Source organism: Atractosteus spatula, chromosome 20, assembly GCF_055471065.1.
Source record: "Atractosteus spatula isolate fAtrSpa1 chromosome 20, fAtrSpa1.hap1, whole genome shotgun sequence".
Lineage (NCBI taxonomy): Eukaryota > Metazoa > Chordata > Actinopteri > Semionotiformes > Lepisosteidae > Atractosteus > Atractosteus spatula.
This window is the reverse complement of record NC_142725.1, coordinates 5,038,072-5,054,826: the sequence shown is the minus strand read 5'-3', so window position 1 is coordinate 5,054,826 and position 16,755 is coordinate 5,038,072. Positions and strand designations below refer to the sequence as shown.

Genomic DNA, 16,755 nt, shown 5'->3' with positions numbered 1-16,755 from the left:
TGCTACCTTACAGCGTGAAAAAGTCATTACTGTAAAAATACTGGTAATACTTAATTAACTCACGGAAGTGGCCTGTAATGGGCTGTTCTATAGCTGGAAGCATTACCTTTAATACCTCATATGTACAAATTATACAACATACAGTTATCAATTTATAAGTATGGTAATTGTGTAGTTCAAACATACTTGTTATATGCAATGGGTCTTTTTTTTATATCAGTATTTTCTCCAAAACCCTTTTCTGTATACAGAAATGCAAGAAACCCTTTGGCAGATGGAATAAAGTCACTTCATATTAGAGATTGACTTGAAACAGATCTGAGCAGCAAACACAAGTTCTGTACAAGTGTGATCTAAGAACTAAAGATATCAGTAGCGTGTTCATTTTCTCCACATGACCCCCTTCCAGGCAGTCAACTTCATTCGCTTAATTTTAATTCATGTAGGTATTAAAAGAAGGATAACGAATGCCTGGAGAAATCAGGATGGAGGGCAAACGCACTCCTTTTCACACCCGTGAAAGCTCATCACATCACAGGTGTGAGGCAGTGAAACTTGCTCCCAAAGAGGAGCTTTCATCAAGCGTCACGCTGCTCATCGAGAAAGCCACCTCTGGAAATTCTGGACAGCCCAGAGAGAGCGGCAGTCCATTTGGAAAAGTTCTAAAAGAACATCCTTCACACCAGAGAAGACAAGAATACTCCCATTGGTGGAGAAAAACCACTTGAATGAACAGGGCTGGCCTGGAAGAGATGGACGGCGCTGACAGAGCTTTATTAAGTCCACCTTCTTCCCTGCTTATTGTTTTTCTTGGAGGGGCCTGTACATGCTGACCCAGGCTCTTCTCACAGGAAATTAACACATTCCTAGGCCAGCCACACCATCGCATTTAACTACTACTTTATTGCGCACGGAGGGCATATGCAAACAGCTCCCACAGCTTGTTAACAGAGCTACGGCTGTAGAACTTCACTAACGGAGTGGGTCTGCGCTCATTTACAAACCTAACTTAAGCCCAATGACAATCTATACCTGAAAACAATGGCAAATCTGATTCAAAGTCACTAGAATCCCAGTTCCGAGGGTCAATTATTCATTCATGCTTTTAACCAAAGTAACAGCTTAATCTCTCCTAGTTGCTCATTTATGCCTGTAAAGCGTAGAAACAAAAGCACAATGAAGTTAAGATGCATTAAAGAAGGGCCAATTACATCAAATAAGGTTGAGTTTGAATTACAAGGAACTGATGAAAATGTGACCCTGAATGCTAGGGTTGAGGCACTGATGTTAAAACAGTATCCTTTCCCCAGAAGAAAAAAAAAGGTCCTTTCTGCCTTGTCATGCAGTAGCAGTTTCACCACCACCTTAAGAAAGGATGGAGCTGTTTCTGTGGCTCCTTCTGGTTAAGCTGAAAAGCCAAAACCCTCAGACTGTTGCTCTTGAGCTGCTCTCTCTGAACATAACAGCACACCACTAAACACGCAGTGTTATTATTCACCCCACTTCCTGGACGATGTCAGTGACATCTATTACAACACCTTCACATCCTGATTGAGCCCATGACAAAATGGAAAGTTAGGTTCTTAGTCCCTGCACTTGACGGCAAGGGTCATTAATATCTTGAAATTGTCAAGGTTTATTCCCAGATCGAATGAGCAAGATTAAAAAAATTAATAAATCCATGTAGTATTCTAGATACTTCGAGACTAAACATCTACCAAGTTATTTCACTATTTGTTTTTCTCTTCCTAGATCAACTGCATGTGTATATCAGGGTCTTAAATCATTTAATTGAAGTATTTTAAATATGAATTTAAAGGTCTCAAACAGCACAATGTCCCCAGTAACCAGTCTAGGGTATTGGTTTACAACGCCTGGTCTAAAGGGAAAAGCACCGCCTACTGGTCTTCCAGCTCCAAGCACAGCTGCAAATGGGTTTTCCTTGGAAGTCACCCATCCCACCATCCCAGTACTGATCAGGCCTGGCCTGTCTTCCGAGTTCTGACACAACCAAAAGGTGGTAACATTTCTGAAAATTACTGCAGATCCTTCTGCAGGAAGCTGAAGCTTTTTTGAATGATTTCTGGGACTTTCAGTTAGCACAGTTGTGTAGTACTTGAATGGAAACTACAGTACAATCTTTACTATCTGGCATTCATGGTGCCAAATAAGCTGGTTAATCAAAATATAAGCATGTTATCACAATATGCAAGTTGGAGCACATTCTTTTTCTTGTACTGTAAATTCACTATTACAACTTTCTACAGTGCAGTAAGTAATTACAATATTACAGTACTGTAAAGTCACTAAGAATTTATACTACAAACTGTAAAACCTATGCCAGACCATGTGCATGTAAGGGAACACACGAGTCAAGCTATGCTGGATAGTGCAAATATTTTGTGATAAAACTAAGTAAATGATCTACTGTCTGTGCTAAGGTGGATGTCTACTGTAATGGAGCACACTGAATGATGGCAGCGACAGAGAATTATTTTAAAGTGGCTTATGGAGAAAATTCCAGTTAGTAAACAACTAGATATTAAAGCTTTTTTGAGAGTTTACAGTACAGAATAGGTCTCCTCATGCAACCCAAGATCTTGCATTAAACAACATACAGGACCGAGAATTTGTCCCCTACAATTATGCCACCAGAAGTTTCCAGTTAGGAGGCAAGTCGCTCTTCAATAGAAAAATCTGATGACGAAACGTCATTACGGCAAGAATTAACGGCAGGTGGTGAATATTTTAGAGAAAATCGCCTGGAACCCAAGACCCCCTTATCGAATCACAGCTAGCTTTCCCACTGACAAAGTAAACAACAGCGAAACAAGTGGAATACTGCTGGGTTATCTTAGCTTTTTAAATAATGAGAGCTGTCAAGCTTCATTTCTCTGGCAAAAAGACTGAACAAAGGTACAAATAGTCCAAGCTGCACCATTTGCTTAAAACAAAGCAATGCTGCTTAGAACTGAGCCAGGATACTTTAACATAAACCTGCTTATCAGGCAACAGAATGGATCCCTGAAAAAGTCACCGCAGAGTAAAACTCCCTGGCACAAGGAAGCTGCCATGACAATTCTATTTTTACCCACAAAGTTTAGATCAATTGTTTGCACTGTGAATGCTTCGCCTCTGAAATGCAGTCACCTCTCTCAAAGGCATATATATCACTGATCGGTGTCTGAAAGCCCTGAGTTCACTGGCGACAAGAAAAAACTGGAATCAACAGCCCAAGAACGGTAGGAACGTAGAAAACAAGCTTTGATTAGCACTGCTGATGACACTTGTGATTCTCAGCTCCAAAATAGCTTTGGATTTTCGTCATCTATGTACTGAACATTTGGTGTAAATTAAGAGTGAGAGTGTTTCAGAATTTCTTCCAATCTAACAGTACATCAAATTAACAGTTTGCAGTTACGGATATAGAAGAGGGAAAGGATTCTTAGGCATGCAAATTAAGTATGATTCTTACAAACACAGGAATATAACATTTCAATCTTGAATTAGACTAAATTATTAGATAGATGACTCATTTGCAAGAGTTTTGGAATTCACACTGGAAATGTAATTAAAAAACATGCATTTTAATCACAATATATTGTTTACAGTATATCAGTGATAAAGCAGTGAAACCTGTATATTTATTCCAGAAATGTGCTACTTTAGAAATGAAGTCAATCAGTAGGAGAAGATATATATATGGTATAACTTGGTCCATGGCTGGGTGGCACAGAGATTAGCATTGCTGAGGGGTTCAACTGCTGTTTCAACTAGCCGTGTGGAGGATTCCTCCCCGTATTCACTTGGGTTTCCTCCCACAGCCCAGACATACTGGCAGGTTAAGTGGCTTGCGGGAAAAGCAGCCCTGGTGTGTGTATTTGTCTGTCCCGTGCTGGACTGGTGTCCTGCCCAGGGTGTAGCCCGCTATGCACTTGCTGCTTGACGGGATAGACACCGCCTCCCCCACGGTCCCGAATTGGATGAAGGGGTTAAATAAATGGGGGGACGGAACATGGCGAATTTCTGAACAATGCATACGTCAACTGCCGGTTTTGTGCAGCAACGTCTCTTCAGGACCCACTTGCGTGATGATTAAGTGAAAAACGAGGGTCAAGTGTGCATTTTTCTAATATGCTTACTGCGGTGTTCCTGTGACAAGCGAGGGACCAGCAACTTCTACAGACCCTCCTGGGTCCCCTATCCTCTACGTCATGAGTGCTGTGAGCTGACCGATGTGAAAGCAGTTCATCCACTTCCCTACAGCGATGCTAACTGCATCCTCAGGGAACCTCAGGGTGAAGCCACCAGAATCAGAGAGCTAGGTTACTCTTCTTGCCCTTAGAGCATAGCTAATAAGCTAACAGCGCACTTAAAATGGAATCTTCCATCACTGCTCATAGTGGTCATTAGTGCCTGAATCATGAGTGTCAAATTTTTTTTTGCTTTTCTCATTAATACATTTAAACAAACCACACACTGTTATTCAGACTTAAAGTATACTGCCGTCTGTACCTTCACTGTGCTAGTGCATTTTCTGTTAGGAACTCCAGAAGCTACTTCCCAAAAAACAAGCTTTTTCCCCCACTATAACGTGCACATCATGGCAGGTTATTACAACAGAACTAACTCAGAATGCAACTCAGGGTTAAAGTTGTGGGTCAAGTTCAGAGTCTGTGCTTTACATGAGGACTTAAATAAAAGTGGTTTATGTATTCTAAGTGCAAAAAAAAAGAACAAAGTTATGTAGGGAGGGCGGCTCACCCTAAGTCACAAACATGTCTGTTCCATTTCTCGAGAAAGGGTGAAAAGTTTAAATGAAATCTGCAGTCCTGCTGAAAGAACAATCCATTGCAAGGAACGCTGACAAAATACAAATAAGACGCAGGGCTTCATGGTCAGCTGGTTACAACTCCAGAGCTCTCTGCACAGGGAGAGCAGGGGTGAGAGCTGTGTCAGCAACAGACCTACCAGCCTAATTAAAACTGAGGGGTTTCTGGGAAACCAGCATTAATAAGCAGTTTAAATTTGGCCAGAACACCAGTTAACACCTGATCCAGCAAGAAGTACTTGGATCCTCAACTTACAATAAAATCCAGAACACATGAAATATATATAGGACAAGTGCATACAATATCAAGCCACAGATAGAAGCCCAATCAATAATGATTAAGAAAAATCAGCTGGATTGCTATAACTGGTAGCAATCTAGTACTCCAAAGCACACAGACATACCTGCCTCATTATCTCTTTTCCCAGTCTAATCGCATGAATAAAATATTTACTTTAAGAGTTTCTCTACTGTAGCCTTACAGGCTGGCAAGTCGGACTTCTGTTTGGAAATACTTTCTACAGTCTATCTGGGTTAAACAAAATATTATAACACAACATTTCATATTTTGTGAAAACTAATTTACAAGCATTAAGGCACTGTCCCTGATATTAGTTTTAAGAGGCGAAGAACATTAAGTTTATAACCTCTGTTTTCAACAACTAAACAAGACCTTTTAAGTAAATTAAAACCACATCAGAATAAAGCACTGAAAAAGTGTTTCCAGTGCAGTCCAGTTCTTTGTGAAGAACAGAAATATGAAAGTTAACAGCATCAAAACTAATTAACAGCTTTAAACATGGGTAAACTGTCCCATTTGAAGGTGGAACTGAACAGGTTTCACCCTTCATCACAGGTTTTAAGTGGCTAACGACCTTAAGAGACTTTCTGGGCAGCAGCCCTTTAACGGATCTAATCCCAGAGGCTTGTTTCTCACGACTTGAGGTTTCCAAAGACAATTCCCAATCGGAAAACGAAGAAACGTTTCTTCGCCCATGAAGGATTTAGCAACTAACAAAAACAAACAGAATTCTGAAGGACAAGGGCTCCGACTGAATTAGAAAGCCAAGCCACCTGCCTCTTGAGATCTAAACCAGACATAGGGGTTAAACATCTTCCTATGGTCCACACTACCGTAAGAACAAGTGAAGAAATGACAGCAGATTGTCAATATACTTAATCTAGGGCTAGGCAAAACATAACAGCAGTTCCATGTATGTTACCATTGCAGTCCGGCCACTGGCTATACTCGGCAAATTCAGGTTCAACCTTCATTAAACCAACATATAGCTTTCACTTTTTCTGGCTCTTGAATTCCGAAAGGAGCTCCACTTGAGACCTGAGTGGCCGTATTAAATCAAAGTAATCGATACACCCCCAAGAGCAACAACCACTCGCGCTGAACGGTGCGCTGAGCTTCTCGAAGTGGAAAATGTATTTCCTCACAGGGTCTGACAGAATGGATTTAAAAAAAAAAACTCCAACTGCTGGAGAGAATACACCAGTTCCGAAAGGGGTTGTTCAAGAAGGACTTGTACAAGGCTGTGATACGGAGTTCCCCTCAACTAACAAATGTAAACTAGACAGGATGCATTTAAAAGCAAACCTTCAATAAGATGTTTTAGATCAAAGCATCCCTACAAATGGCAAGATGCACAAAACTGTTCTATTCAATTATCTGAATTTGATTTTCTGTTATTTCAGAATGACATTGAAGTTACTCACACTTCAATTTGAAGGAAGACGGGCAGCGAACCAGTGTGAAAGTCCAGTTCACCTGGTTCTAGAAGGAAACGCTCCACATAGCTCAGAGTACGAGCGTGGAGTCTGGTCAGAATCGACACAAACATCTCCAGCTCCCAAGCAGCTGAACAATCATTCAGAACCAAACTAACGATTGGCATCTCAAGTTCAGATTCAGCTCACCTTTTAAAATGCTACCTCCAGATACAAAACATTGGAATTAAAAAAAACTGTATAATAAAGCTTAATATTTTTAATTATGCCATTTCGGACTTTATGAAATCTCCCATCACAGTTTTAAAATTTCATTCAAAAAAACAGACTGCATCTCTCTTTGAACAATAGGCAGCACAACATGATGAATATATGGTGTTGTTTTGGAGCAAAGCCACCCAGCTGACAGGAAACAGAAAAAAAGGTTAATTTACAAAGGCATCAACCCTCAGAACCTGTCTGCACACAGACGCTTAAAAACCAGGCATTCAAACTAATCGGAACAAGAACCTACAGCAATAGTATTATAGCATATATTTAGATCAAAAGCTTTCAGATTAATAACCAACATACATCATTGGATCACTACTATAAATACCCTGCTCATCACTGCCCAAGCAACTTTGGAGAAGAAAGGTCTTCATTAACATACAGGCTTGACTGGCAGACAAACTCCTTGACCAAAACTGTCCCCAAATTCAGATGAAACACACAAGGCAACACGTATGTGCTTTCACCAGCAAATAACGGAAATTCTCTCAAACGGCAGAAGTGTACAATGGGAATCAAATACCAGCAAGGCAGTACGGAGACATCTGTTTCCACAACAAGCCCGTTAGGATATTAATTCGCCTATTTCTGTCTGCAGGCTGCCTAGAGGTAAGTCGAAATAAACAACCAGAATGCATCCTTGCCCCATCCCTGGGAGACGATCCTTTTCAACGCAGCCTGTCACTCAACAAAACCACGGCAACGTTCAGTTCTTCACCCCCCCTCTTCCGTGCATGCGTGCAGTGGTGGGGGGGGGGCACTGCGGCTTTAAAATAAAGAATGACATCATCTCGTTAACAGCTACACCACCCATGCATAAAACAAGAAGCAAGGGCGTTTGCGACCAGCTATAATGATAAGGCGTGAGCGCTTGCAGCAAATGCTAAACGTGCAGACCGATACATCTCCCCCTGCTTTCTAAAAGAGAACATTATAAAACGTCTCTACCTCCTCCTTCCTGTTGCAATGAGGCCGTGACAGGCTGCTTCTCTCCTCGGTGCATTCACTGCCTCTGCAGAGCTACGCTGCAATAAGGCAACAGCGCACTGAAACCAAGGGGGACTGCTCAGCCCTGACTTCCTTCCACGCAGCCCAACAGCTGCGGAAGTCGGCTCTGACCTCATCTCTGCATTTCAGACCTGAGGAGCAACTGCACCGCAGCCACCTCCCAGCCTCCCCAGCTGCAGCGGGCTGCCGTACGGATGGAGTATCAGATTTATGGGAGTTACAATGAACAGCAGCTCTCGATATTCATGCTTTTATTTGACCCAGTAAATCACAGTGCGTTAACACCGTGCTCTCATTTCATTCAAAAGCTTTTCAGCTCAGAGAACAAAAATTACTGCAGAGCACTAGGGTCCATTTACGAATTGGAAGCTGCAGAATTTTACAACCTATACTTATGAGGCAGGAAAAAAAGGTTTATGCATCTGGATATGCAAAGAAATTGCAATTAGTGAAACAAGCCTGAAATATCAAACACCTGCTGTGTACTTGGGCAAGAGTCTGCAGCACAGAAACTAGATTACATCCCACTGCTACAAAAAGTAGACTCTTATGTGCCGTCTCAAGAGATTCAGGTCTCTTCGCCTTGGATGAGAATTTAAAACCAATCCTCCAACAGAAGGGCCAAGTCCAACAGTGGTGACCAAAGGACTCTACAGCAACAGCAGTGTCTTATGAGGCGATATCCTCTGACTATTAAGGTACTGACCACTTGGTCAATAAAGATGCCACAGCACTGTCCCTAAAAAAAAAAGGGTGTTAACCGTAGTGCTTGGCTGAATTCCATGTGAGGCTTCCTTACTTACCTCCTGCCAGTTAAAAAACAAATCAAAGCAATTTCTCACATTTCTATCTGATTACTGTTTAATGGGATTACTAAAGCAAAACATACTGTATGTCGCCCAGGCAGATGGTTGATCCTCTCCTAGACAAATATCTTTGAGATCCTTTAGGACAAGAAGTGCTGTAGAAAAGCAGGTGCTTATTTAACTTGAGCATATCAGGAGTTCAGTATGTTTTAGATGTCTGATGACATTTAGCTTTTATTTTTCTTCTACTGCAACTTCCGACATGGAAAAACAGTACTTTTCTGAATCCACACAAAAAGTAAGATCCATTGTTGAAGCCATGCACAAATGCAGAGTTTGGTTAATCCAAGCAGCGTTAAATAATCCCCTCGTTCCTAACAATCATTGAAAACAGCACTGCTGAAGAAGGCAGAAAGAGATCTCTTCACTGCTGCTCAGGCCCTAATGCTTCAACACCTAAAACATTCAAACAGCAGTTCAACATCCCCAGACTGCCCAGCACAGAGGGGTTTTCCAACTGAATGTCAGAACAATCAAAATGGAAAAAAAAAAGACTCAAACAATACCAACCCATCTCTTTTTGGAAAGTTATCTTGAATTCTGATTAAAAATCACCAACAGGTTCCTGTAATACTTCCCAGTACTGTGACTTAATGATATTCCATTTTATTTTTTTCAATCGGTGCTGTGATCAACATCAAAGGTAGTATTAGTCTTGACGGATCCCCTTAAAAACTAAAATAACTATCAAAGAGATGCATGCAACTTCTTGGGTTTTTTTCCTTGTTCTCCAGATAGAAAACCCTACAACTGCTTTTAACTCGTACCTCATTTCCATCAACAAGGGTAAAACGTTATACAGCCTGTCACATAGCAAAATTATTTTGCATCTTATCAAGAGAAATGTTCCACACTTCTCTGGCACAGCTGGAAACACAAGGCAGCCACCTTCCTGTAAAGCACAAACTCCCAACCACAGACTGAACAGGAAGCAGCAGTTCCCCGCTGCCCTCAACCCTAACTTTAATTCAGCAAGACAGAGAAAAAAAACTGCAGAGGATTACTTTCTTTAACCTCAAACTCCAGTCTACTGTAGAAAAATACAGTAAAACTTATATATTTAAGTTTGATAGAATAAACCTGTAGAACCGCATATGAATCTAGAGGTGCTGGATAATTTAAAATGCCAAAATATCCAAATTGTGAAAAAAAAACTTCCCGTACGCTTTAGCAGATCCCTGTTCATTGAGATTCATAAACTGAACCAAGCATGAGCAAAGCTTAATTTAAAAGAGCCACAAATTCAACAGCCCTTTAGACACTGAACCAAAGTTACATTAAATCTAGCATTTCGATCCCAAACTGAAATCATTTTTTTGTGAAGTTAACATTTCACATTAAAGTTTAGCCCCATTACAATTTGATTAATTATTTCTTGCAGTATTAGTACTGATTTTTTAAAAATTATTTGGTGTAGAAAGCTTGGGACCCTAGGTGTGCTACAAGCTGAAGGTTTGGGAAAAGCTGCTCTACGGTTTCATTCACAGGACTATTTTGTTAAGCAGTTTAAACTCAATCTCTTGCTCAACAGAGAGGAAGTTGCACAGTCTGCAGAAATGTGCCAAAACTGGACTGTACCTTTACTACACCACCCTCACAATGTCTCTTCAGTGTGGCTGTAAAAGGCTGTGCAGATCAAAGCTAGGAGACCTGTAAAAATCTTACATCCGGAAAGGTAAAATCTGTTAATTGGCTTCATTACTCTGTTCTCCTCCCCACTGATAGCTGGTGTGTGGTGAGCATTCTGGTGCACTATGGCTGCTGTCACATCATCCAAGTGGGGCTGCACATTGGTGGTGGTGGTGGAGGGGATCCCCATTACCTGTAAAGCGCTTTGAGTGGAGTGTCCAGAACAGCACTATATAAGTGTAAACAATTATTATTATTAAAAGCAGGCATGCATATTCTGATGACTGTCACCCAAACATCTTACAGAGGAGAGATAAAACACAGATCAGACTTCAGACTTTGAAACGGCGCAACATTTGGTCATTCCATATTTGAGAAGATCAGTGTTGCTGGTTTTGCAACACTGTGACCAGAGAGCTCCTCAGAGCAAAAAGCATTCACACATCCCCTATTTCAAACAGAATGAGGACGTGGGTATTTTAATATGAAACACAGAACATCAGCAACCCCCAGGTTACAGAAACTTAACCCTTTGGAAAAGTGTTAGGACTGGGGGAAGGATGCAGAGCGAGCTTCACCACATAGGGCTTCAGCAGGGACTGGAGGAAGAGGGAACAGAGTCTAGGCTCTGATAATTAGACCAGACTGTGCTCAAAGGCGCACCAATTCTGAAACATGGGAGAGCTGCTAAAACTCCAGCTGACAAACCCTGATTCAAGGATGCACTCCACCCTTTGGTCACAGCGATAAAGTGCAGAAGAAAGAAAATAAAGGTTACAAAACAAGAGGCCCTTCAACCGAAGAACTCACCCAGCTGTTGTGTGAAAGAAGCCTGGACATCGGCTTTCATAACATGGCTGGTTAGCTGCTCCAGACACCCACCGCCCCTTCACGTAAAGAAGCCTCTTAAGCGACAATCAAAATCGCTAAAGGACCACTAAAAAGAGATCAGCTTTGCACACTGCATAGTCCAGAACAACGCCATCTACAACAAGTTCCAAGCAGAAACAAAATAGTGAACCGGGGGGGGGGGGGAAGACAGCATGCAAATGGACAGAACGGGCCTGCCTGCTGGGCACCCTCCCAGCTCGCCCTGCCAAAAAACCTGGTGCAGCGAACGAGGTTTCCAACACGGCACTCGGGCGTGCTCCGCTAACTGCGCCCTCCCTCTGCACCGACAGCCACGCTTCGTGGGCACATTGTTGCCCTCCACTCATGTAGCAAGCAGTCAGCCTCAATCCCCATCACCGCTCCGGGACCGCCAGGGTACAAGCGGTCCACTGGGCAACGTGTTCGCACGGCACGACCAGCAAGGCGAGCAAAGCACGCACCACAGAGGGGAAGCTCCAAGATAACAAGATTGGCTATTGTTCGATATTAACAGTAACAAAAATGCGAGTACAGTCATAACAACATTCTACTGCACCCTGCCTTACTGCACTAATAAAGACAGCAGTTGAGATATAACACTGATCTGGTAACCAGGACTAAATTTCAGTCAGAAGTGACCAAGGAGTCCTGCTACAAAACCAACATAATAGTGGCTGGAATCAATCTGCATTGCACTGGATAATTTACGCACAGATTTACTGTTCATTTGGCATCTAAGCTGCACGACTGTTTCAGGGCTACAGCGTGTACCAAAATGGCGAATAAAGGGAAACAAGCTAAAAAAATGATCAACAAGATTATAATAACTTTTTACGGGATTGAGAAAAATAGAAGTGTTATCACTCATCAACTTAAGACAGACAACCGTGCTTAACTTACAACTACAAAAATCTCTGAACTCATTAGTCATAACAAAAAATGCTACAGATTTATTACTTGTACATAGGGCTGGGCGATATGGCCAAAAACATTATCACGATAAAAATGTTCATATCAGTCGATATCGATAATTATCACGATAAATGTCAAATCATTATTTCTTTCAAGTTTACAGGCAGATTTTTTCTCCTGAGTAAAAGTTGAAGAAACCAGACAGTTAATTGGTAAATTAAACAACTCTTTATTTTAAGAACACAACAAACACTTGCCAAACAGCAGAAACATTAAACAAATCTGTTAGCTGCCCGGTCTGCAACATGCACGCACACTCGCACAGTATTTTGTGCGCATGCCCATATCATGCGCAAAGCATAAACATATATATCGAACATTTATCGAACTTTTGTTAAAATTATATCGAGGAAAGTTATATCGCGATAATTATCGTTATCGAATTATCACCCAGCTCTACTTGTACAGATGACAACCGTATTTATAGCCAAAACAGAAAAGGTTGAAGTTAAATATCCCATTTCCTAAATGTTACAGGAGAGCAGAATGCCTAATGCATTGTAAGGGAAAACGATAATAAATTCAGGAGCAATTAGTCTTCTGGACAGCTACAGAGAACGTGCCTGACTTTCAGCTGATAGAAGGTAAATCCATACGATCACTGATGCAAGATGAAAGAGACGGTTTTGAATCGGTCAGCAATGGGGGAGGCCAGGCTTTTGCTTCTGGGTCAAAGCCATCAGCTGGCAAGAAGAGGTGATGACGTGCCATCTTCTGCGCAGAAAAAGAAGAGCCTGCTCTCCGTTAGCACCCTCCTTGCGTTTTGTGCGACTGCCATGTTCACTTGATTGGTACCATCGCACAGCGGGACAGGACCACCGATCAACATCACGAAGCCGTAGCCAGCGAGCCGCCGTGTGCTCTGCGCCTTCCTTCAAGACCACATTTTCCTAATCAAACATCCCAGTGTGGCGACAAGAGACAGTGTGAGGGTCCTGGCCTGGAACAATCTGGTCCCCCTAACGTCCCCCCTTACATTCCACTGGTGAACTGACTCCTCACTCCTCCCCTGATGTGCTGGGCAGTAGCTCTGCTGGGGCAGAACGGCTGCACTATCACCTAGGCCTGGTGCTTCACTTTACATCAAGGTCTCTGGGACCTTTGGGGATGAAAAACGCAACTAACTACAGCTCTGGAGCACTGGATCCTTCAGGAGAAACAGAAGAGATCCCTGGATCAATAAGCTACTAGCAACCAAGCATGTGATGGGCTGGGCTGAATGGCCTCCTCTCATCTCAGACCTCTTCTGTCCTTGCATTTTTCATCAGAAGACAATGACACAAATATGCAGCTGAAAAAGCACTAAGGCTAGGACTAGTTTTAACACAGAGAAAGCAGAAGGTAAAATAACTGACCCTAAAAATCTATCCTTTACTGCCTATAGATCCTGATAATCCATCATTTAGACAGACTGAATCAATATATCTGATCATGGCTTTTAGTCAATAACAGCAGCAAATTGGATGTCATTGAAGATGAAAGTAGAAAAAAATCTCAGGGGAGAAAAAAAGTACCACTCCTAAATAACTGATTTCCTGTTTCACAATGCTTTCTCATTTGAAAAGTTCACATAAAATAATAAAACACGCATGACAAAAACAGTCCATTCAGATCCCCAAAAACCAAGCGATTAACTTATATTGTCAAGCTACTTTTCATAATATTTCAAAATACAGTTACAGCCCTGTCAATTCCGTTCAATGATTCTCTGTGTAAAACACACATTTTGGAGCTACAGCGCACAATTTCAACATTTCTCAATAATCAATTGCCCCTTCTTTATCATGAAAGGCTTTTCCACGCACAATAATGTATAATCCTTTCTAAATCATTTCCCAAGTGAAAAAAACAAGAAGGAATTAAAAAATACTGGGGGATTCCTCAGCAACATTTACACAGGCAAATGCTCTTAAAAGGCACAAGAGGAAGAGGGTAAAGTTATTTTCCAGCATCAGCAACCTTTGAAAACAGCCCTGGAAACCAACGTATCAACCTCTACCATCGAAAAGTTGCTGTATTAAGACCTCCAGCTGGTACATACAGTCACAGCCAAGATTCTCCTCCCACAAATGACCAACTGGGCTCAGATTTATTTTGCTTGAAACAGATGCATGGTTTCAGAAATATCCTGAAAATAAGCAAACCAGTTTCACAAGTAGGTTTTTCTTTAACAATTTTCCCCCAATACGTTGTTGCCATAATTTGTTTTAAGTATTTATTTTTAAACAACTGGTTGTTTTCTAGACTAACAAAGGAGATCCCCTCCTCTTAACTCAGCGCCCTTATCGCGGTGTACAGTAAACTACTCTGCTCCAGGACACACATCTAAAAATACAACTCCTAGACAAAACCCATCTGGGACCTCTGCGAAAGTGGGTTACCAGTACCTCACACCCCAGCAGCAAAACTGACCTATGTTCAGAAGCACTTTCCTCCCTATGTGAGAAGAGGTGTCTTCTTCTGTCAAATCCCGGATTTGAAACTACATTAAAAGACTACTGCCCACCTCCGACAAATCTCAGAGCCACAGACTATCGATATGCTGTCAAAAAAAAAAATCGATATGCATATCCAAGCAGGCAAACATACCCCCCTACTGGGAAAGCTCTCAAAACATTTTCCCACAACATCACTGTGGCAGGAACTGAAAAGCGCTTTCAGGGGCGTGAGAAGTTGCCATGAACAAGGACGGGGCTCCTGCTGGAAACGCACCCGGCCGAGCGAAAGGGGGACGGGACGGCACGGCCAGCTGAAGTCGGCACCGGGGGCATTTCACCAGCTGCAGAAGCCGTGTCCCGGCGGTACCGGACAGGAGCACCCCTCCCCGGACACGGACAGTAACGCTCTCGCGATCTCCAGCCGCTCAAACCCCCGACGAGCCGCAGTCCGTTACCACTCCAGAAGGAAAGGGACATGTGCCTAACGGGTTTTTTTTTCTTATCCTAAGCAGGTCACGCCTGTCAAACCCGCACAGATGCCCTAATCCCTCGCCCGGCCAGCAGCCCCTCAGCGCCCGGCTTCCGGGAGGGCATTTAAATCGCCCAGGACCCCCGTTTCCGAGGGGCAATCACGGGTTTCGCTTCCGTACAATAACCGCTTTAAATCGCTTAACGGGGGCATCCGTATCGGGGAATCCCAACCGGTCGAGAGCCGGCCTTATAAACCGCTGGTCGATGTGTCTCCCGTTTCCTTCCTCCCCCTCCTCCTGCGGTCTCATCGCCATTCCGCTGCCGTCCGGCGCATAAAAGACAGAGGTGTCAATTTTACATTTAAAACAGAAAAACAGTCCCAATCGCTCCCGATCTTAATGCAAGCATTTGGCCTCCTGGGTGTGACGGTCGGACACTTCCCCAGCTGCCCGCCGCGGAACATTTTATTGTTATTTTTTTTTATTGCTGAATACGAAAAATTCGCTCGTCCGCAAAAGCTCCTGGCTTTCACGCACACTAGGAGAAAACAAAAGCGAAAACCGACGTTCGGTGGGAGAAGAGACGCGACCCCGCACGGGAGCCGAAAGGTGATCCGCCGCTTTTTTAGGGAGAAATGTGAAATAAATTTCGGACGGGCAGCCTTACCGTGCCGCTCGCTGCTGGTGTCTCTGCGCCGGGCGTTGGCAGCTCCGCGCTCGGGGTTCCTCACTCAAAGCTACAGGGGCACGTACTGCGTCGCGTCGGACTTCCGGTCGCTGGGGAGAGCGACGTCACTGGGGGCGGGGCGGCGCTGCGGCGTGCCTGGGTATCCCGAGCCGCCAGTTCTCAACATTTCAACAGCGTTGGTCAGTCTTAAGGAAATCCTTTCTAATCTGATGATTAATGCAGGGCTTGAAAGCAGCACAATCACGACGTTGTCCCTTTCCTAATTGAAGGAATGGTTTATTAAGGTGTTTTATTGTTATGAAAGCATTGTTTTCCTAGGAAGAACAAATGTTTCTGGAGAGCTAACTTTGAAACCGCCTGTTGTTGTAGGCTTCCCAGTCCGTCCTGGTCCTGCTAGCTGTCAGTCTAGCTGAGCTGACAGTGGCTGTCTTTATTTGGACATCCCGGTTACTGAACTGATTACTTGTTTTTAGTGTTTTTCTTTCTTAAAATGGTTGAAGTCTGAAGTTTTATAAGTAATCTGCAACTTTTTTTTATGGAAGACAGGATATTAACTTATCAAATTAGTTCATTTGGGGGTTTTAATTAATTAATAAAGGATTCAGCAGGAATGCACTACCTACAAAGACTGAAGTGATGAGGACAACACAACTGAAGTCAGTCTCTAAAGCAGGAATTTCAGACTTGGCTCCTGGAGGGACAGATGTCTTCTATTTTTTCTTCTTTCCAAACCCTCAGTTTCTAAATATTGGCCTAATAATTAACCTTATAATTGAGCTTCTGTGGTGTTTCATAGTCAGCTGTACTTTAATGTAGTGAACTGTAATGTAGTTTTGAGTAATAATCAAGCAGGTCAAACAGCAAACACACACACTCACCCCAAATCCAGTTTTCCTAGAAGCTAATTAACCTACCTGTATGTTTTTGGACTGTGAGAGGAAACCCTCACAAACATGAGCAGCACATACAAACTCCA

The 16,755-nt window shown here is 42.7% G+C and overlaps 1 protein-coding gene across 2 annotated transcripts in view; it reads right to left on the bottom strand.

Moving 5' to 3' along the window:
* Positions 1-15,847, bottom strand: part of cdc42 (cell division cycle 42) — a 33,447-nt gene extending 17,600 nt beyond the window's left edge. For both annotated transcript variants that reach the window (XM_088938409.1, XM_088938410.1), the window contains exon 1: positions 15,759-15,847. The gene's annotated coding sequence lies outside the window, so the exon portion shown is untranslated. The remainder of the gene's footprint in view (positions 1-15,758) is intronic.
* Between the last annotated feature and the right edge of the window lie 908 nt (positions 15,848-16,755).